Here is a 22,713-nt window from a genome sequence, read left to right as displayed (position 1 = left end):
TAACGGGACAGGTACTGCTGCCCAGTGACACTACACTGATTTCCCTGTCTAATAACGGGACAGGCACTGCTGCCCAGTGACACTACACTGATTTAACCCCAGTCTAATAACGGGACAGGCACTGCTGCCCAGTGACACTACACTGATTTCCCTGTCTAATAACGGGACAGGCACTGCTGCCCACTGACACTACTCTGATTTCCCTGTCTAATAACTGGACAGGTACTGCTGCCCAGTGATACTACACTGATTTCCCTGTCTAATAACGGGACAGGCACTGCTGCCCAGTGACACTACACTGATTTAACCCCAGTCTAATAACGGGACAGGCACTGCTGCCCAGTGACCCCACACTGATTTAACCCCAGTCTAATAACGGGACAGGCACTGCTGCCCAGTGACCCCACACTGATTTAACCCCAGTCTAATAACGGGACAGGCACTGCTGCCCAGTGATACTACACTGATTTACCCCCAGTCTAATAACGGGACAGGCACTGCTGCCCAGTGACACTACACTGATTTAACCCCAGTCTAATAACGGGACAGGCACTGCTGCCCAGTGACACTACACTGATTTAACCCCAGTCTAATAACGGGACAGGCACTGCTGCCCAGTGACACTACACTGATTTCCCTGTCTAATAACGGGACAGGCACTGCTGCCCAGTGACACTACACTGATTTAACCCCAGTCTAATAACGGGACAGGCACTGCTGCCCAGTGACACTACACTGATTTCCCTGTCTAATAACGGGACAGGCACTGCTGCCCAGTGACACTACACTGATTTAACCCCAGTCTAATAACGGGACAGGCACTGCTGCCCAGTGACACTACACTGATTTCCCTGTCTAATAACGGGACAGGCACTGCTGCCCAGTGACACTACACTGATTTAACCCCAGTCTAATAACGGGACAGGCACTGCTGCCCAGTGACACTACACTGATTTAACCCCAGTCTAATAACGGGACTGGCACTGCTGCCCAGTGACACAACGCTGATTTAACCCCAGTCTAATAACGGGATAGGCACTGCTGCACAGTGACACTACACTGATTTAACCCCAGTCTAATAACGGGACAGGCACTGCTGCCCAGTGACACTACACTGATCTCCCTGTCTAATAACGGGACAGGCACTGCTGCCCAGTGACCCCACACTGATTTAACCCCAGTCTAATAACGGGACAGGCACTGCTGCCCAGTGACCCCACACTGATTTAACCCCAGTCTAATAACGGGACAGGCACTGCTGCCCAGTGAAACTACACTGATTTAACCCCAGTCTAATAACGGGACAGGCACTGCTGCCCAGTGACCCCACACTGATTTAACCCCAGTCTAATAACGGGACAGGCACTGCTGCCCAGTGAAACTACACTGATTTAACCCCAGTCTAATAACGGGACAGGCACTGCTGCCCAGTGACACTACACTGATTTAACCCCAGTCTAATAACGGGACAGGCACTGCTGCCCAGTGACCCCACACTGATTTAACCCCAGTCTAATAACGGGACAGGCACTGCTGCCCAGTGACACTACACTGATTTAACCCCAGTCTAATAACGGGACAGGCACTGCTGCCCAGTGACACTACACTGATTTAACCCCAGTCTAATAACGGGACAGGCACTGCTGCCCACTGCCACTACACTGATTTCCCAGTCTAATAACGGGACAGGCACTGCTGCCCAGTGACACTACACTGATTTACCCCCAGTCTAATAACGGGACAGGCACTGCTGCCCAGTGATACTACACTGATTTAACCCCAGTCTAATAACGGGACAGGCACTGCTGCCCAGTGATACTACACTGATTTAACCCCAGTCTAATAACGGGACAGGCACTGCTGCCCAGTGACACTACACTGATTTAACCCCAGTCTAATAACGGGACAGGCGCTGCTGCCCAGTGACACTACACTGATTTAACCCCAGTCTAATAATGGGACAGGCACTGCTGCCCAGTGATACTACACTGATTTAACCCCTGTCTAATAACGGGACAGGCACGGCTGCCCATTGAGACTACACTGATTTAACCCTAGTCTAATAACGGGACAGGCACTGCTGCCCAGTGACACTACACTGATTTAACCCCAGTCTAATAACGGGACAGGCACTGCTGCCCAGTGACACTACACTGATTTAACCCCAGTCTAATAACGGGACAGGCACTGCTGCCCAGTGACCCCACACTGATTTAACCCCAGTCTAATAATGGGACAGGCACTGCTGCCCAGTGACACTACACTGATTTAACCCCTGTCTAATAACGGGACAGGCACTGCTGCCCAGTGACACTACACTGATTTAACTCCAGTCTAATAACGGGACAGGCACTGCTGCCCAGTGACACTACACTGATTTAACCCTAGTCTAATAACGGGACAGGCACTGCTGCCCACTGACCACTGACACTACACTGATTTAACTCCAGTCTAATAACGGGACAGGCACTGCTGCCCAGTGACACTACACTGATTTCCCTGTCTAATAACGGGACAGGAACTGCTGCCACTGACACTACACTGATTTCCCTGTCTAATAACGGGACAGGCACTGCTGCCCAGTGACACTACACTGATTTCCCTGTCTAATAACGGGACAGGCACTGCTGCCCAGTGACACTACACTGATTTAACCCCAGTCTAATAACGGGACAGGCGCTGCTGCCCAGTGACACTACACTGATTTAACCCCAGTCTAATAACGGGACAGGCACTGCTGCCCAGTGACCCCACACTGATTTAACCCCAGTCTAATAACGGGACAGGCACTGCTGCCCAGTGACACTACACTGATTTAACCCCAGTCTAATAACTGGACAGGTACTGCTGCCCACTGACACTACACTGATCTCTCTGTCTAATAACGGGACAGGCACTGCTGCCCAGTGACACAACGCTGATTTAACCCCAGTCTAATAACGGGACAGGCACTGCTGCCCACTGACACTACTCTGATTTCCCTGTCTAATAACTGGACAGGTACTGCTGCCCAGTGATACTACACTGATTTCCCTGTCTAATAACGGGACAGGCACTGCTGCCCAGTGACCCCACACTGATTTAACCCCAGTCTAATAACGGGACAGGCACTGCTGCCCAGTGACCCCACACTGATTTAACCCCAGTCTAATAACGGGACAGGCACTGCTGCCCAGTGATACTACACTGATTTACCCCCAGTCTAATAACGGGACAGGCACTGCTGCCCAGTGACACTACACTGATTTAACCCCAGTCTAATAACGGGACAGGCACTGCTGCCCAGTGACACTACACTGATTTAACCCCAGTCTAATAACGGGACAGGCACTGCTGCCCAGTGACACTACACTGATTTCCCTGTCTAATAACGGGACAGGCACTGCTGCCCAGTGACACTACACTGATTTAACCCCAGTCTAATAACGGGACAGGCACTGCTGCCCAGTGACACTACACTGATTTCCCTGTCTAATAACGGGACAGGCACTGCTGCCCAGTGACACTACACTGATTTAACCCCAGTCTAATAACGGGACAGGCACTGCTGCCCAGTGACACTACACTGATTTAACCCCAGTCTAATAACGGGACTGGCACTGCTGCCCAGTGACACAACGCTGATTTAACCCCAGTCTAATAACGGGATAGGCACTGCTGCACAGTGACACTACACTGATTTAACCCCAGTCTAATAACGGGACAGGCACTGCTGCCCAGTGACACTACACTGATCTCCCTGTCTAATAACGGGACAGGCACTGCTGCCCAGTGACCCCACACTGATTTAACCCCAGTCTAATAACGGGACAGGCACTGCTGCCCAGTGACCCCACACTGATTTAACCCCAGTCTAATAACGGGACAGGCACTGCTGCCCAGTGAAACTACACTGATTTAACCCCAGTCTAATAACGGGACAGGCACTGCTGCCCAGTGACCCCACACTGATTTAACCCCAGTCTAATAACGGGACAGGCACTGCTGCCCAGTGAAACTACACTGATTTAACCCCAGTCTAATAACGGGACAGGCACTGCTGCCCAGTGACACTACACTGATTTAACCCCAGTCTAATAACGGGACAGGCACTGCTGCCCAGTGAAACTACACTGATTTAACCCCAGTCTAATAACGGGACAGGCACTGCTGCCCAGTGACCCCACACTGATTTAACCCCAGTCTAATAACGGGACAGGCACTGCTGCCCAGTGACACTACACTGATTTAACCCCAGTCTAATAACGGGACAGGCACTGCTGCCCAGTGACACTACACTGATTTAACCCCAGTCTAATAACGGGACAGGCACTGCTGCCCAGTGACACTACACTGATTTAACCCCAGTCTAATAACTGGACAGGCACTGCTGCCCAGTGACCCCACACTGATTTAACCCCTGTCTAATAACGGGACAGGCACTGCTGCCCAGTGACACTACACTGATTTAACCCCAGTCTAATAACGGGACAGGAACTGCTGCCCAGTGACACTACACTGATTTCCCTGTCTAATAACGGGACAGGCACTGCTGCCCAGTGATACTACACTGATTTAACCCCAGTCTAATAACGGGACAGGCACTGCTGCCCAGTGAAACTACAGTGATTTAACCCCAGTCTAATAACGGGACAGGTACTGCTGCCCAGTGACACTACACTGATTTCCCTGTCTAATAACGGGACAGGCACTGCTGCCCAGTGACACTACACTGATTTAACCCCAGTCTAATAACGGGACAGGCACTGCTGCCCAGTGACACTACACTGATTTCCCTGTCTAATAACGGGACAGGCACTGCTGCCCAGTGACACTACACTGATTTAACCCCAGTCTAATAACGGGACAGGAACTGCTGCCCAGTGACACTACACTGATTTCCCTGTCTAATAACGGGACAGGCACTGCTGCCCAGTGATACTACACTGATTTAACCCCAGTCTAATAACGGGACAGGCACTGCTGCCCAGTGAAACTACAGTGATTTAACCCCAGTCTAATAACGGGACAGGCACTGCTGCCCAGTGACACTACACTGATTTCCCTGTCTAATAACGGGACAGGCACTGCTGCCCAGTGACACTACACTGATTTAACCCCAGTCTAATAACGGGACAGGCACTGCTGCCCGTGACACTACACTGATTTAACCCCAGTCTAATAACGGGACAGGCACTGCTGCCCAGTGACACTACACTGATTTCCCTGTCTAATAACGGGACAGGCACTGCTGCCCAGTGACACTACACTGATTTAACCCCAGTCTAATAACGGGACAGGCACTGCTGCCCGTGACACTACACTGATTTAACCCCAGTCTAATAACGGGACAGGCACTGCTGCCCAGTGACACTACACTGATTTCCCTGTCTAATAACGGGACAGGCACTGCTGCCCAGTGACACTACACTGATTTCCCTGTCTAATAACGGGACAGGCACTGCTGCCCAGTGACACTACACTGATTTAACCCCAGTCTAATAACGGGACAGGCACTGCTGCCCAGTGACACTACACTGATTTAACCCCAGTGTAATAACTGGACAGGCACTGCTGCCCAGTGACACTACACTGATTTACCCCCAGTATAATAACGGGACAGGCACTGCTGCCCAGTGACACTACACTGATTTACCCCCAGTATAATAACGGGACAGGCACTGCTGCCCAGTAAGCCTACACTGATTTCCCTGTCTAATAACGGGACAGGCACTGCTGCCCAGTGACACTACACTGATTTAACCCCAGTCTAATAACGGGACAGGCACTGCTGCCCAGTGACACTACACTGATTTAACCCCAGTCTAATAACGGGACAGGCACTGCTGCCCACTGCCACTACACTGATTTCCCAGTCTAATAACGGGACAGGCACTGCTGCCCAGTGACACTACACTGATTTAACCCCAGTCTAATAACGGGACAGGCACTGCTGCCCAGTGACACTACACTGATTTAACCCCAGTCTAATAACGGGACAGGCGCTGCTGCCCAGTGACACTACACTGATTTAACCCCAGTCTAATAATGGGACAGGCACTGCTGCCCAGTGACACTACACTGATTTAACCCCTGTCTAATAACGGGACAGGCACTGCTGCCCATTGAGACTACACTGATTTAACCCTAGTCTAATAACGGGACAGGCACTGCTGCCCAGTGACACTACACTGATTTAACCCCAGTCTAATAACGGGACAGGCACTGCTGCCCAGTGATACTACACTGATTTAACCCCAGTCTAATAACGGGACAGGCACTGCTGCCCAGTGACACTACACTGATTTAACCCCAGTCTAATAACGGGACAGGCACTGCTGCCCAGTGACACTACACTGATTTACCCCCAGTCTAATAACGGGACAGGCACTGCTGCCCAGTGATACTACACTGATTTAACCCCAGTCTAATAACGGGACAGGCACTGCTGCCCAGTGATACTACACTGATTTAACCCCAGTCTAATAACGGGACAGGCACTGCTGCCCAGTGACACTACACTGATTTAACCCCAGTCTAATAACGGGACAGGCGCTGCTGCCCAGTGACACTACACTGATTTAACCCCAGTCTAATAATGGGACAGGCACTGCTGCCCAGTGACACTACACTGATTTAACCCCTGTCTAATAACGGGACAGGCACTGCTGCCCATTGAGACTACACTGATTTAACCCTAGTCTAATAACGGGACAGGCACTGCTGCCCAGTGACACTACACTGATTTAACCCCAGTCTAATAACGGGACAGGCACTGCTGCCCAGTGACACTACACTGATTTAACCCCAGTCTAATAACGGGACAGGCACTGCTGCCCAGTGACCCCACACTGATTTAACCCCAGTCTAATAATGGGACAGGCACTGCTGCCCAGGGACACTACACTGATTTAACCCCTGTCTAATAACGGGACAGGCACTGCTGCCCAGTGACACTACACTGATTTAACTCCAGTCTAATAACGGGACAGGCACTGCTGCCCAGTGACACTACACTGATTTAACCCTAGTCTAATAACGGGACAGGCACTGCTGCCCACTGACACTACACTGATTTAACTCCAGTCTAATAACGGGACAGGCACTGCTGCCCAGTGACACTACACTGATTTCCCTGTCTAATAACGGGACAGGAACTGCTGCCACTGACACTACACTGATTTCCCTGTCTAATAACGGGACAGGCACTGCTGCCCAGTGACACTACACTGATTTCCCTGTCTAATAACGGGACAGGCACTGCTGCCCAGTGACACTACACTGATTTAACCCCAGTCTAATAACGGGACAGGCGCTGCTGCCCAGTGACACTACACTGATTTAACCCCAGTCTAATAACGGGACAGGCACTGCTGCCCAGTGACCCCACACTGATTTAACCCCAGTCTAATAACAGGACAGGCACTGCTGCCCAGTGACACTACACTGATTTAACCCCAGTCTAATAACTGGACAGGTACTGCTGCCCACTGACACTACACTGATCTCCCTGTCTAATAACGGGACAGGCACTGCTGCCCAGTGACACAACGCTGATTTAACCCCAGTCTAATAACGGGACAGGCACTGCTGCCCACTGACACTACTCTGATTTCCCTGTCTAATAACTGGACAGGTACTGCTGCCCAGTGATACTACACTGATTTCCCTGTCTAATAACGGGACAGGCACTGCTGCCCAGTGACACTACACTGATTTAACCCCAGTCTAATAACGGGACAGGCACTGCTGCCCAGTGACCCCACACTGATTTAACCCCAGTCTAATAACGGGACAGGCACTGCTGCCCAGTGACCCCACACTGATTTAACCCCAGTCTAATAACGGGACAGGCACTGCTGCCCAGTGATACTACACTGATTTACCCCCAGTCTAATAACGGGACAGGCACTGCTGCCCAGTGACACTACACTGATTTAACCCCAGTCTAATAACGGGACAGGCACTGCTGCCCAGTGACACTACACTGATTTAACCCCAGTCTAATAACGGGACAGGCACTGCTGCCCAGTGACACTACACTGATTTCCCTGTCTAATAACGGGACAGGCACTGCTGCCCAGTGACACTACACTGATTTAACCCCAGTCTAATAACGGGACAGGCACTGCTGCCCAGTGACACTACACTGATTTCCCTGTCTAATAACGGGACAGGCACTGCTGCCCAGTGACACTACACTGATTTAACCCCAGTCTAATAACGGGACAGGCACTGCTGCCCAGTGACACTACACTGATTTCCCTGTCTAATAACGGGACAGGCACTGCTGCCCAGTGACACTACACTGATTTAACCCCAGTCTAATAACGGGACAGGCACTGCTGCCCAGTGACACTACACTGATTTAACCCCAGTCTAATAACGGGACTGGCACTGCTGCCCAGTGACACAACGCTGATTTAACCCCAGTCTAATAACGGGATAGGCACTGCTGCACAGTGACACTACACTGATTTAACCCCAGTCTAATAACGGGACAGGCACTGCTGCCCAGTGACACTACACTGATCTCCCTGTCTAATAACGGGACAGGCACTGCTGCCCAGTGACCCCACACTGATTTAACCCCAGTCTAATAACGGGACAGGCACTGCTGCCCAGTGACCCCACACTGATTTAACCCCAGTCTAATAACGGGACAGGCACTGCTGCCCAGTGAAACTACACTGATTTAACCCCAGTCTAATAACGGGACAGGCACTGCTGCCCAGTGACCCCACACTGATTTAACCCCAGTCTAATAACGGGACAGGCACTGCTGCTCAGTGAAACTACACTGATTTAACCCCAGTCTAATAACGGGACAGGCACTGCTGCCCAGTGACACTACACTGATTTAACCCCAGTCTAATAACGGGACAGGCACTGCTGCCCAGTGACCCCACACTGATTTAACCCCAGTCTAATAACGGGACAGGCACTGCTGCCCAGTGACACTACACTGATTTAACCCCAGTCTAATAACGGGACAGGCACTGCTGCCCAGTGACACTACACTGATTTAACCCCAGTCTAATAACGGGACAGGCACTGCTGCCCAGTGACACTACACTGATTTATCCCCAGTCTAATAACGGGACAGGCACTGCTGGCCAGTGACACCACACTGATTTAACCCCAGTCTAATAACGGGACAGGCACTGCTGCCCAGTGACACTACACTGATTTAACCCCAGTCTAATAACGGGACAGGCACTGCTGCCCAGTGACACTACACTGATTTAACCCCAGTCTAATAACGGGACAGGCACTGCTGCCCACTGCCACTACACTGATTTCCCTGTCTAATAACGGGACAGGCACTGCTGCCCAGTGACACTACACTGATTTAACCCCAGTCTAATAACGGGACAGGCACTGCTGCCCAGTGACACTACACTGATTTAACCCCAGTCTAATAACGGGACAGGCACTGCTGCCCACTGCCACTACACTGATTTCCCTGTCTAATAACGGGACAGGCACTGCTGCCCAGTGACACTACACTGATTTAACCCCAGTCTAATAACGGGACAGGCACTGCTGCCCAGTGACACTACACTGATTTAACCCCAGTCTAATAACGGGACAGGCACTGCTGCCCAGTGACACTACACTGATTTAACCCCAGTCTAATAACGGGACAGGCACTGCTGCCCAGTGACACTACACTGATTTAACCCCAGTCTAATAACGGGACAGGCACTGCTGCTCAGTGAAACTACACTGATTTAACCCCAGTCTAATAACGGGACAGGCACTGCTGCCCAGTGACACTACACTGATTTAACCCCAGTCTAATAACGGGACAGGCACTGCTGCCCAGTGACCCCACACTGATTTAACCCCAGTCTAATAACGGGACAGGCACTGCTGCCCAGTGACACTACACTGATTTAACCCCAGTCTAATAACGGGACAGGCACTGCTGCCCAGTGACACTACACTGATTTAACCCCAGTCTAATAACGGGACAGGCACTGCTGCCCACTGCCACTACACTGATTTCCCTGTCTAATAACGGGACAGGCACTGCTGCCCAGTGACACTACACTGATTTAACCCCAGTCTAATAACGGGACAGGCACTGCTGCCCAGTGACACTACACTGATTTAACCCCAGTCTAATAACGGGACAGGCACTGCTGCCCAGTGACACTACACTGATTTACCCCCAGTCTAATAATGGGACAGGCACTGCTGCCCAGTGATACTACACTGATTTAACCCCAGTCTAATAACGGGACAGGCACTGCTGCCCAGTGACACTACACTGATTTAACCCCAGTCTAATAACGGGACAGGCGCTGCTGCCCAGTGACACTACACTGATTTAACCCCAGTCTAATAACGGGACAGGCACTGCTGCCCAGTGATACTACACTGATTTAACCCCAGTCTAATAACGGGACAGGCACTGCTGCCCAGTGACACTACACTGATTTAACCCCAGTCTAATAACGGGACAGGCGCTGCTGCCCAGTGACACTACACTGATTTAACCCCAGTCTAATAATGGGACAGGCACTGCTGCCCAGTGATACTACACTGATTTAACCCCTGTCTAATAACGGGACAGGCACTGATGCCCATTGAGACTACACTGATTTAACCCTAGTCTAATAACGGGACAGGCACTGCTGCCCAGTGACACTACACTGATTTAACCCCAGTCTAATAACGGGACAGGCACTGCTGCCCAGTGACACTACACTGATTTAACCCCAGTCTAATAACGGGACAGGCACTGCTGCCCAGTGACCCCACACTGATTTAACCCCAGTCTAATAATGGGACAGGCACTGCTGCCCAGTGATACTACACTGATTTAACCCCTGTCTAATAACGGGACAGGCACTGCTGCCCAGTGACACTACACTGATTTAACTCCAGTCTAATAACGGGACAGGCACTGCTGCCCAGTGACACTACACTGATTTAACCCTAGTCTAATAACGGGACAGGCACTGCTGCCCACTGACCACTGACACTACACTGATTTAACTCCAGTCTAATAACGGGACAGGCACTGCTGCCCAGTGACACTACACTGATTTCCCTGTCTAATAACGGGACAGGAACTGCTGCCACTGACACTACACTGATTTCCCTGTCTAATAACGGGACAGGCACTGCTGCCCAGTGACACTACACTGATTTCCCTGTCTAATAACGGGACAGGCACTGCTGCCCAGTGACACTACACTGATTTAACCCCAGTCTAATAACGGGACAGGCGCTGCTGCCCAGTGACACTACACTGATTTAACCCCAGTCTAATAACGGGACAGGCACTGCTGCCCAGTGACCCCACACTGATTTAACCCCAGTCTAATAACGGGACAGGCACTGCTGCCCAGTGACACTACACTGATTTAACCCCAGTCTAATAACTGGACAGGTACTGCTGCCCACTGACACTACACTGATCTCTCTGTCTAATAACGGGACAGGCACTGCTGCCCAGTGACACAACGCTGATTTAACCCCAGTCTAATAACGGGACAGGCACTGCTGCCCAGTGACACTACACTGATTTCCATGTCTAATAACGGGACAGGCGCTGCTGCCCAGTGACACTACACTGATTTAACCACTGTCTAATAACGGGACAGGCACTGCTGCCCAGTGACACTACACTGATTTCCCTGTCTAATAACGGGACAGGCACTGCTGCCCAGTGACACTACACTGATTTCCCTGTCTAATAACGGGACAGGCACTGCTGCCCAGTGACACTACACTGATTTCCCTGTCTAATAACGGGACAGGCACTGCTACCCAGTGACACTACACTGATTTCCCTGTCTAATAACGGGACAGGCACTGCTGCCCATTGAGACTACACTGATTTAACCCTAGTCTAATAACGGGACAGGCACTGCTGCCCAGTGACACTACACTGATTTAACCCCAGTCTAATAACGGGACAGGCACTGCTGCCCAGTGACACTACACTGATTTAACCCCAGTCTAATAACGGGACAGGCACTGCTGCCCAGTGACCCCACACTGATTTAACCCCAGTCTAATAATGGGACAGGCACTGCTGCCCAGTGATACTACACTGATTTAACCCCTGTCTAATAACGGGACAGGCACTGCTGCCCAGTGACACTACACTGATTTAACTCCAGTCTAATAACGGGACAGGCACTGCTGCCCAGTGACACTACACTGATTTAACCCTAGTCTAATAACGGGACAGGCACTGCTGCCCACTGACCACTGACACTACACTGATTTAACTCCAGTCTAATAACGGGACAGGCACTGCTGCCCAGTGACACTACACTGATTTCCCTGTCTAATAACGGGACAGGAACTGCTGCCACTGACACTACACTGATTTCCCTGTCTAATAACGGGACAGGCACTGCTGCCCAGTGACACTACACTGATTTCCCTGTCTAATAACGGGACAGGCACTGCTGCCCAGTGACACTACACTGATTTAACCCCAGTCTAATAACGGGACAGGCGCTGCTGCCCAGTGACACTACACTGATTTAACCCCAGTCTAATAACGGGACAGGCACTGCTGCCCAGTGACCCCACACTGATTTAACCCCAGTCTAATAACGGGACAGGCACTGCTGCCCAGTGACACTACACTGATTTAACCCCAGTCTAATAACTGGACAGGTACTGCTGCCCACTGACACTACACTGATCTCTCTGTCTAATAACGGGACAGGCACTGCTGCCCAGTGACACAACGCTGATTTAACCCCAGTCTAATAACGGGACAGGCACTGCTGCCCACTGACACTACTCTGATTTCCCTGTCTAATAACTGGACAGGTACTGCTGCCCAGTGATACTACACTGATTTCCCTGTCTAATAACGGGACAGGCACTGCTGCCCAGTGACACTACACTGATTTAACCCCAGTCTAATAACGGGACAGGCACTGCTGCCCAGTGACCCCACACTGATTTAACCCCAGTCTAATAACGGGACAGGCACTGCTGCCCAGTGACCCCACACTGATTTAACCCCAGTCTAATAACGGGACAGGCACTGCTGCCCAGTGATACTACACTGATTTACCCCCAGTCTAATAACGGGACAGGCACTGCTGCCCAGTGACACTACACTGATTTAACCCCAGTCTAATAACGGGACAGGCACTGCTGCCCAGTGACACTACACTGATTTAACCCCAGTCTAATAACGGGACAGGCACTGCTGCCCAGTGACACTACACTGATTTCCCTGTCTAATAACGGGACAGGCACTGCTGCCCAGTGACACTACACTGATTTAACCCCAGTCTAATAACGGGACAGGCACTGCTGCCCAGTGACACTACACTGATTTCCCTGTCTAATAACGGGACAGGCACTGCTGCCCAGTGACACTACACTGATTTAACCCCAGTCTAATAACGGGACAGGCACTGCTGCCCAGTGACACTACACTGATTTCCCTGTCTAATAACGGGACAGGCACTGCTGCCCAGTGACACTACACTGATTTAACCCCAGTCTAATAACGGGACAGGCACTGCTGCCCAGTGACACTACACTGATTTAACCCCAGTCTAATAACGGGACTGGCACTGCTGCCCAGTGACACAACGCTGATTTAACCCCAGTCTAATAACGGGATAGGCACTGCTGCACAGTGACACTACACTGATTTAACCCCAGTCTAATAACGGGACAGGCACTGCTGCCCAGTGACACTACACTGATCTCCCTGTCTAATAACGGGACAGGCACTGCTGCCCAGTGACCCCACACTGATTTAACCCCAGTCTAATAACGGGACAGGCACTGCTGCCCAGTGACCCCACACTGATTTAACCCCAGTCTAATAACGGGACAGGCACTGCTGCCCAGTGAAACTACACTGATTTAACCCCAGTCTAATAACGGGACAGGCACTGCTGCCCAGTGACCCCACACTGATTTAACCCCAGTCTAATAACGGGACAGGCACTGCTGCCCAGTGAAACTACACTGATTTAACCCCAGTCTAATAACGGGACAGGCACTGCTGCCCAGTGACACTACACTGATTTAACCCCAGTCTAATAACGGGACAGGCACTGCTGCCCAGTGAAACTACACTGATTTAACCCCAGTCTAATAACGGGACAGGCACTGCTGCCCAGTGACCCCACACTGATTTAACCCCAGTCTAATAACGGGACAGGCACTGCTGCCCAGTGACACTACACTGATTTAACCCCAGTCTAATAACGGGACAGGCACTGCTGCCCAGTGACACTACACTGATTTAACCCCAGTCTAATAACGGGACAGGCACTGCTGCCCAGTGACACTACACTGATTTAACCCCAGTCTAATAACTGGACAGGCACTGCTGCCCAGTGACCCCACACTGATTTAACCCCTGTCTAATAACGGGACAGGCACTGCTGCCCAGTGACACTACACTGATTTAACCCCAGTCTAATAACGGGACAGGAACTGCTGCCCAGTGACACTACACTGATTTCCCTGTCTAATAACGGGACAGGCACTGCTGCCCAGTGATACTACACTGATTTAACCCCAGTCTAATAACGGGACAGGCACTGCTGCCCAGTGAAACTACAGTGATTTAACCCCAGTCTAATAACGGGACAGGCACTGCTGCCCAGTGACACTACACTGATTTCCCTGTCTAATAACGGGACAGGCACTGCTGCCCAGTGACACTACACTGATTTAACCCCAGTCTAATAACGGGACAGGCACTGCTGCCCAGTGACACTACACTGATTTCCCTGTCTAATAACGGGACAGGCACTGCTGCCCAGTGACACTACACTGATTTAACCCCAGTCTAATAACGGGACAGGAACTGCTGCCCAGTGACACTACACTGATTTCCCTGTCTAATAACGGGACAGGCACTGCTGCCCAGTGACACTACACTGATTTCCCTGTCTAATAACGGGACAGGCACTGCTGCCCAGTGAAACTACAGTGATTTAACCCCAGTCTAATAACGGGACAGGCACTGCTGCCCAGTGACACTACACTGATTTCCCTGTCTAATAACGGGACAGGCACTGCTGCCCAGTGACACTACACTGATTTAACCCCAGTCTAATAACGGGACAGGCACTGCTGCCCGTGACACTACACTGATTTAACCCCAGTCTAATAACGGGACAGGCACTGCTGCCCAGTGACACTACACTGATTTCCCTGTCTAATAACGGGACAGGCACTGCTGCCCAGTGACACTACACTGATTTAACCCCAGTCTAATAACGGGACAGGCACTGCTGCCCGTGACACTACACTGATTTAACCCCAGTCTAATAACGGGACAGGCACTGCTGCCCAGTGACACTACACTGATTTCCCTGTCTAATAACGGGACAGGCACTGCTGCCCAGTGACACTACACTGATTTAACCCCAGTCTAATAACGGGACAGGCACTGCTGCCCAGTGACACTACACTGATTTAACCCCAGTCTAATAACGGGACAGGCACTGCTGCCCAGTGACACTACTCTGATTTAACCCCAGTCTAATAATGGGACAGGCACTGCTGCCCAGTGACACTACACTGATTTCCCTGTCTAATAACGGGACAGGCACTGCTGCCCAGTGACACTGCACTGATTTCCCTGTCTAATAACGGGACAGGCACTGCTGCCCAGTGACACTACACTGATTTCCCTGTCTAATAACGGGACAGGTAGTTCTGCCCCGACAAACCGTGTGTCTCCGCCAAACATGGCACAATTTGCAATGACCCGTTAACCTACTCACCTGTCCGTGAGCGAGACCAGAGTACCTGGAGAGAACTGACACAGTTAATGGAGTGGGCAGATAAACTCTGTAGAGAGGATGGCGGGATTGAACTCTGAGTTGTAATGGTGTCACGTTAGCCGCCATGCTACCGTAATGCCTCTTTTGCTGAGATAGTTGGAACTGTGAGTGTTCCGTGGGAAGTGTTTTGACTGTGGTAAAGGGAAAGCAACGAGCTCTGCTCCGAGGAAGAGAAAGTGAGACCGGTCTGTATGGGATACTGTGATTCTCTCTAGACAGTATTGACATTGTTGGACGTACTGCTCATTATGGCGTGAGATCTTGTGGGATGTGATGTTGTTCTTGAGAAAGATGACTAGGAATAGATCTGTGTGGTCCTTCAGCCCATGTCAGCCCCCCAGATGGTTGCACTGTCTGTACTATCCCAAGCACCACGTTAGGTCAGTAACCTCCTATATATGCTGGGATAAGGACGGCACTTTTGTCCTTGGTTTTGATGTGGATCGGTCATACCAGCATGCTGCAGTTGCATCAAACAGACCTTGTTTTTAAATGTTCTGTGGCGCTGAAGACTGACAACCCACCAGCTGTGTTAGCTGTGTTTTCCATATTATCATCCCCACATCCCTGTATCTCCCACCTTTTTGTAGTTTTCCTCCATTTACCCAACAATTAACTTTTTTTCTTTCTGCCACACTGTTTAATCTCGCATTTTCTAGCATTGTTCTCCATCACTGAACCTGTCCGATTGGATCAGCCAGGCCCCTTGGTTTATTTTCACCATGCTGACTGTGATACCAGGCAACACTGATCCCATTTGCCCTCAATAGGCTTGTATCTCTTTCTGTGTTTCCTGTCAAATACCTGCCACACCCATCCATGCCAAGCAACATTGTGGTGAATCTCTACATTTGAAATCAGAATTAGATTTATTATCACCGGCATGTACATTTTCTCCTGCAGTGTGGTCACCAAAATGTATGCGATATGCCAATTGTAATCCAGCCCATGTTCTGTGACAACTCAACTCTTAGACTCAATGCCTGGACTCTGAAGGCAAGCATACCTCACTATGCTGGCAGGATGTCTGGCCCGCCTCGGGAAGCTACAGACACACTGTCTGTGTGTTAGTGCTCCTGAGCGCATGCCATTAACTTTATATATCTCCCAGAATTTGACTTTGCAAAGTGCATTACGTCAAACGATTACCTGGGGTTTAAACTCGATCTTCCACCGCTACACCGAGCTTTCCAGCTAATCTACATCCCACGCTATCTCACACAATCTTCCTCACTATCTACAATGCCACCAATTTTTGTATTATCCCCAAAGCTATCTCTCTGCAGTTGTAGGCACTTCCTCAAATCCATGAACTCAATTCCTCACCGCACTTCAGTATTATATCTTTATCTGCCATGTTCTTGTCCATTCCATCAGTCTGTCATATTTCATGATCCGTGTATCCCGTGTTCTTGTTCTTTCCATATAACTGTCATGTTTCCTGATCTGTGTATCCCGTGTTCTTGTCCATTCCATCAGTGTGACTGTATTTCTTGATCCATGTACAGGCTTCCCCTGCTATTCGAAGGTAGAGCGTTCCTATGAAATGGTTCGTAAGCCGTAATGTCGTAAAGCAGGGGTGTCAAACTCATTTTAGGTCACGGGCCGGATTGAGCAAAATGCAGCTTCATGCGGGCCGGATCAGTCGGACGCGTGCGAACGCAGCTTTCGTTGCCTCCGTTTTTTCAGCCTGCTCTCATGTGTCTCAGTCTCTGCTATAACTACAAAGTGTTTCACTTTACAAATTCCGTTTCTTATGAAGAGGACTGCCGAGCAAGACTGCCGAATAAACACTAAAAACCCTGAAAACCTGGTACCTGAATAAACTCAGCATTAGCCATATCATACACCATAGGCGCTTCGATTACTGGGGCCAGCTTTAATAGTAATTAGATATTATCTCGCGGGCCAAAGATAATTCCACCGCGGGCCGGATTTGGCCCGCGGGCCTTGAGTTTGACATATATGTTGTAAAGTGAAGAAGCAATTACCATTTATTTATATGGGAAAAGTTTGTGAGCGTTCGCAGACCCAAAAGAAACCTACCAAATCATGACAAATAACAAATAAAACCTAAAATAACGGTAACATATAGTAAAAGCAGGAATGATCTGATAAATACACTGCCTATATATAATAGGAATACTTTTCTGCAATTATTGAAGCACTGTCCATAGCGAAAATCTCACGCAAGCGCTCTCGGCAGAAACACTCTTTAGTAACCTTTAAGCTATGAAGCTGACAAATCATACCAAATAACATATAAAAATACACAGCCTATATAAAGTAGAAATAATGTACGTCCAGTGTAGTTGCACTTACCGGAATCGAGAAGAGATTGAACACACTGAAGATGGTGTGTTAGGCTGAGTCGTCAGAGGTTGGGATGGTGGGAGGTAGAGGAGACTGGGGTGTCATCTCATCGTTGTCTGTTTCCATCAGGGCAGGCAGGACACCTTCTTCTATGTCTGCCTGCCTCAATGTCAAAGGTCGAGTTTCGTCGTCTGCTGTGGCTGATGTGGAAGGCTTGAAAAACGACATTATGCTTGACTGCTTAGCCTCATGCATTTTTCTATCATACACTTCTTTGTAAGCACTCAAACCATCCTGCAAATATGCCCTAAACCTACGTACCCTTTCAAAATTAAAGTCATACTTTTCTGCAATCGTTGCAGCGTTGTCAATCACAGCGAAAATCTCACACAATTGCTTCCTGTTCAGTTCCTGGACGACTTTATTTTCTGGCCGTTCGCTACTGCGTTCGGTTTCCTCTTCATTAGCTCTTCATCTCTCAGTTCTTGGTCATGGGATGCCAAAATTGCTTCAACATTAGCTTCGTCAACTTCCAAACTCCTTACTTTGTTCACCACGATCGAAACGCTTAATTATGTCTAGTTATACGCTAAGTGTAACACCCTTAAGCGCTCTTTTAGGCTTTTCCAATACCTTAGAACTCATCTTGCTAACGGATGCACAAAATAAATCGACATAAAGCACAGATGCTCACAGGCGCGTGTTTAAGCAATGCCGGCTAGAATGCAGTTCCAGGGGAGGAGCTTGGCTGCTCGGTGCGCACTGCCTTTTTTCATAACAGTGAAAACACCTTCTGTTAGCGAAAACGGGTAACTAATGTAGGTCTTTTGTAACAGCAAGGTGTCGTAAAGCAAATGTTTGAGAAGCGGGGGACACCTGTATCCTGTGTTCTTGTCCATTCCATATGTCTGTCCGTATTTCGTGATCCATGTATCATGTGTTGTTTTCTTGAAACCATTTTCACGTTATCTGTAACATTCATCCTATCATTCAACCCGTTAGGTATTTCGGCAGCATCTACCTGAGCAAGTACATCACCCGTTTACTCCCACCTGCATAGGATATAACCTGAAATGTTTAATTTCCAGTGAAAGGTTGTCTGAAACCCTGGATATAGTGACCGTCTGTGGCCCTGATGAGGCCAGGCACAGATTGGAGGACTAAGTCCTCACATTCCAGTTTGCTGGCATCAAGGTTGAATTCCTGATCTTCCGGTGACCTCTGCCCTCTGTTTTCCCTTATCAATATGGCCCTGCTGCCCCTTCCCACCACCTTCACGACCTGCCAACATCATGGCAGCTTATTGCAAACACGAAAAAATCTGCAGATGCTGGAAATTCAAGCAACACACACAAAATGCTGGTGGAACGCAGCAGGCCAGGCAGCATCTATAGGGAGAAGCGCTGTTGACGTTTCAGGCCGAGACCCTTCGTCAGGACTAACTGAAAGGAAAGATAGTAAGAGATTTGAAAGTAGGAGGGGGAGGGGAAAATGCGAAATGATAGGAGAAGACCGGAGGGGGTGGGGTGAAGCTGAGAGCCAGACAGGTGATTGGCAAAAGGGATACAGAGCCAGAGAAGGGAAAGGATCATGGGATGAGAAGCCTAGGGAGAAAGAAAGGGGGAGGGGAGCACCAGAGGGAAATGGAGAACAGGCAGAGTGAGAAAGAAATAAAAGGGGGAGGGGGGGAAAACAAATATATCAGGGATGGGGTAAGAAGGGGAGGAGGGGCATTAACGGAAGTTAGAGAAGTCAATGTTCATGCCATCAGGTTGGAGGCTACCCAGCTGGTATATAAGGTGTTATTCCTCCAACCTGAGTGTGGCTTCACCTTGACAGTGTCCCATTCCCATTCTTATATGTCTATCCATGGCCTCCTCTACTGTCAAGATGAAGCCACACTCAGGTTGGAGGAACAACACCTTATATACCGGCTGGGTAGCCTCCAACCTGATGACATGAACATTGACTTCTCTAACTTCTGTTAATGCCCCTCCTCCCCTTACCCCATCCCTGATATATTTGGTTTCCCCCCCCCCCCTTTTTTTCTTTCTCTCTCTGCCCATCACTCTGTCTGTTCTCCATCTTCCTCTGGTGCTCCCCTCCCCCTTTCTTTCTCCCTAGGCCTCCCATCCCATGATCCTTTCCCTTCTCTAGTTCTGTATCCCTTTTGCCAATCATCTGTCTGGCTCTCAGCTTCACCTCAGCCCCTCTGGTCTTCTGCTATCATTTCGCATTTTCCCCTCCCCCTCCTACTTTAAAATCTCTGACTATCTTTCCTTTCAGTTAGTCCTGACGAAAGGTCTCGGCCCAAAACGTTGACTGCGCTTCTCCCTATAGATGCTGCCTGGCCTGCTGCGTTCCACCAGCATTTTGTGCGTGCAGCTTGTTGCAAGCTGATTCTTGCAGATCCACTATTTCCTTCCTTTATAATTGTTCTATTAAATCTAAATTCTGCTTCAAAGAATTACTAATAATGTTCTTTTCTACCTGTACTTGTTCTGTTACTGTTCCCTTTATTCTGTTCTTCTTTGATGCACTGTGTAATGATCTGTATGAACAGCCTGTAAGGCAAGCTTTTCACTGTATCTCACTACATATGACAATACAAACTGATTCCAGTTCCTGGTGTCCTTCCACCTTCCCTTTCCCCAAGCTCCACTGTCCTCTCCTGTTACCACATCCACTATCACCTCCCAGCTTCTTTCTTCATTTCCTTTCGTCCCCTTCCTCTCCTTCCCAGTTTCCCCATTACCCACTCGCTTGTGTTCCTCCTCCCACCGTTCTGCTCTGGCTTTTGCCCCCCCCCCCCCCCACCCTTCCAGTCTCAGCCTGAAGCACTGATGATCCATCTCCCTGCTTGACCTGACCAGCTGAGTTTCTCCAGCATTGTTTCCAACATCTGCCTCTCTGCTTTTTGACACCAACAGGTTCCTCAAACACTGTTCCCCTTCAGTGATTCCATTTTGTCTCTTCCCAGTCCTCATTCTTGGAGTCTTCTGACATTTCCTCAGTAGAATTCTAATGTATCCCCTCACACTGGTGCTGTGCTAACTAATATTCCTCCTTTAAATAATGTTACATTGTCTGCTACTGTCTCTCTGTGGGAATCCTGTTAGAATTGATGGAATTCTTGAAGATGACTGCTATCGCCTCTGCAGCCAACTCTATCGAAGCCCAACAACCCAGGTCATCAGGTCCTGGGGATTTACTGCTCCTATCTTCAATAACAATTTTATACTAATACTAATTTCTTTCATCTCCTCATTTGCTCTAGACCTCTAGTCCTCCACTATTTCAAAAGGAAGATGGTTGTGGTTGTTGGAGGTCCACCATTCCAGCCCCAGGACATCAGTGCAGGAGTTCCTCAGGGCAGAGTCCTGGGCCCAACCATCTTCAGTTCCTTCATCAGTGACCTTCCTTCCGTCAGGTCAGAAGTGGGCATGTTTGCTGGTGAATGCTCAGTCATCAATTCTATTTGTAACACTTCAGGAAATGAAGCGGCACCGCACCTGCATTCAGCAAGATTCGGGCCACATTCAGGCACGGATTGGTTAGTGATGAGTACCACAGAGCGACTGTCTTATCCACCCTTGATAATCAGTAGCATTGCTGTTGTGGAGTTCCAACCATCAATGTCCTGGGAGTGACCATTGAACAGAAATTCAGACGCACCAGCCGCATAGACTCTCTGATACAGGACACGAGTCAGGGTCTCACCTCCTGATACCCAAAATCTTTCCAACACCTACAGGACACCAGTCAGGGTCTCAACTCCTGATACTAGAAACTTTTCCAACATCTACAGGACATGAGTCAGGGTCTCAACACCTGATACCCCACACCTTCCCTATGTTTCCAGGACACGAGTCAGGGCTCAGCTCCTGACACCCTGAAACCTTTCCAGCACCTACAGGACACAAGTCAGGAATGTGAGGGGACACTATCCACGTGGCAAGAAATACTCTTATGAAGATTGCCCGCTTGATCAGCTTTCCATCTACTCCCGAACAACACTGCCTCCCTCAACCACTGACACTCAGTGTTTGCAGTGTGTACTGTCAAAAAACTGTACCAGGCTAATCTAACAGCACTCCCAAAAGATGACTTCCACTGTGACTGAGGGACTGCTTCCCCTCCTGGACTCTCACCACCCTGACCTGGAAATACATCCGAGATAGGAGCAGGATGTGGCCACGGCCCATTGAGTCTTCTCTGTCATTCCATCATGGCTGATTTATTATCCTTCTCAACCTCATTATCCCTGTAACCTTTGATAACCTGACTAATTAAGAAGCTATCGTTCTGTAGAAAAAAAATACTCCATCTCTGGATCTAAACCCTGGAAATCCTTCCCCACCAACTCCATGGATGCATCTTCCCCAGAAAGACAGAGAAGAGGCTCACCTCCTTTCCTCAGGGGTAATGGGGATGCATTGGCTTTGCCAGAAAGACAGAGGAGGGACTCACCTCCTTTCCTCAGGGGTAATGGGGATGCGTTGGCTTTGCCAGAAAGACAGAGGAGGGACTCACCTCCTTTCCTCAGGGGTAATGGGGATGCGTTGGCTTTGCCAGAAAGACAGAGGAGGGACTCACCTCCTTTCCTCAGGGGTAA

At 49.6% G+C, this 22,713-nt stretch overlaps 1 protein-coding gene across 4 annotated transcripts in view; it reads left to right on the top strand.

Annotated features, from left to right (window-relative positions):
* tram2 (translocation associated membrane protein 2) overlaps positions 1–22,713 on the top strand; it is a 145,620-nt gene that overhangs the window by 95,606 nt on the left and 27,301 nt on the right. The window lies entirely within an intron of this gene.

Source organism: Hemitrygon akajei, chromosome 7 (assembly GCF_048418815.1).
Source record: "Hemitrygon akajei chromosome 7, sHemAka1.3, whole genome shotgun sequence".
In the NCBI taxonomy this organism is placed as follows: domain Eukaryota; kingdom Metazoa; phylum Chordata; class Chondrichthyes; order Myliobatiformes; family Dasyatidae; genus Hemitrygon; species Hemitrygon akajei.
This window is presented reverse-complemented; position numbering and strand designations above follow the sequence as displayed.